Source organism: Octopus bimaculoides, chromosome 5 (assembly GCF_001194135.2).
Source record: "Octopus bimaculoides isolate UCB-OBI-ISO-001 chromosome 5, ASM119413v2, whole genome shotgun sequence".
In the NCBI taxonomy this organism is placed as follows: domain Eukaryota; kingdom Metazoa; phylum Mollusca; class Cephalopoda; order Octopoda; family Octopodidae; genus Octopus; species Octopus bimaculoides.
The window spans coordinates 30,392,273-30,393,522 of NC_068985.1; the positions used below are offsets into that span (position 1 = coordinate 30,392,273).

General features: G+C 38.2%; 1 protein-coding gene and 1 long non-coding RNA gene across 3 annotated transcripts in view; one reads left to right on the forward strand and one right to left on the reverse strand.

Moving 5' to 3' along the window:
- LOC106872868 (cystathionine beta-synthase) overlaps nt 1–1,250 on the reverse strand; it is a 40,832-nt gene that overhangs the window by 38,175 nt on the left and 1,407 nt on the right. The gene's annotated exons all lie outside the window — the stretch shown is intronic.
- LOC128247904 (uncharacterized) overlaps nt 1–1,250 on the forward strand; it is a 14,523-nt gene that overhangs the window by 12,646 nt on the left and 627 nt on the right. The window contains exon 3 of one of the 2 annotated variants that reach the window (XR_008264226.1): nt 775–960. The exons of the other annotated variant lie outside the window; for it this stretch is intronic. This is a non-coding gene — a long non-coding RNA (uncharacterized LOC128247904). The remainder of the gene's footprint in view (nt 1–774; nt 961–1,250) is intronic. 2 annotated transcript variants of the gene reach the window in all.

Sequence of the window (1,250 nt, forward strand, 5' to 3'; positions counted from 1 at the left end):
CTGCCTGCATGCCTGTTGCTGGCCTGTCGATTCTTTGGCTACTGACAGCTAATACTATGACTGGCCGGAGCGAGCTATATGTCTGTCTGTCTGTCTGTCTCTCTATCTATCTATCTATTACTCGAAAGTTCGCGCATCATTTCCTGAAATTGCAAATTATTTAAAATATAAAAATATAATTTTCAACAGAGAGAATTTATCAAAATAGAAAACAAATGAAGTTTGAAGTTTAAAAATAATAGGATCGACCACTCACGACTAGCTAGCTCGGACGCGAGTACCCTTATACTTCACTAGCAGGCAGTGAGCACTTTCACTTCTGACAGCTAATAGCATGATAGTGCCGAGTGTTCCAGTCGGTACGATCAACAGAACAGCCTGCTTATGAAATTAACATGCAAGTGACTGAGCACTCCACAGACATGCATACTATTAACGTAGTTCTCAGGGAGATTCAGCGCGACACAGAATGTGACAAGGCTGGTCCTTTTGAATTACATGTACAACTCCTTTTTTTTTCCGGCTGAGTGGACTGGACCAACATGAAATAAAGTGCCTTGCTCAAGGACACGACACGCCGCCAGGAATCGAGCTCACGCCCTAACGATCATGAGCTGGATGCCCTAACCACTAAGTGCACGTCTTCACTTCTAAACTAGTTAATTTTCTACAGCCACTAAATGATTCTTTCCATTTTAACTTTTCAAACTTAAGGCATCAGGTTTCATTTAAGTTTTTTTTTTTTTTTTTTTTTTTTTTTTTTTTTTTTGTCAGACAAACATCGTCGGCGACAATAATCAAATAGATTTGGTTACTATGACCTAATTGACCAGATGAGGAAAATAAATAAATGTGAAGAAGCAAAGTATTACGAAGTCCCTTGTTACTAGCTAGAAACGGAGGCTGTCGACGTGTTTGTACACGTATGCAGTTATTTAGATACATCACAGCTGATCAAAGGTACTTCGGGAAAACATTTAATTTTTAAAAATACGTAATTTTTCAATATGGAGTACCTTTTAAAAGGTTATATACATATCACATGTCACTTCTCTCTCTCTCTCACACATCACCTACGTAATCTATTATCTAGCTATGTAATCTATACCTTTATCGGCGGAATCCCACGTTTTAGGCTATGGAGATTCCGATTCTGAAAAAAATTTTTCAAAAATCTCAAATTCAAAATTTCGATCCCCCCCCCCACCTACCCCATTTCCCCATTTAAAAATATTTTCCGGAAATTATGT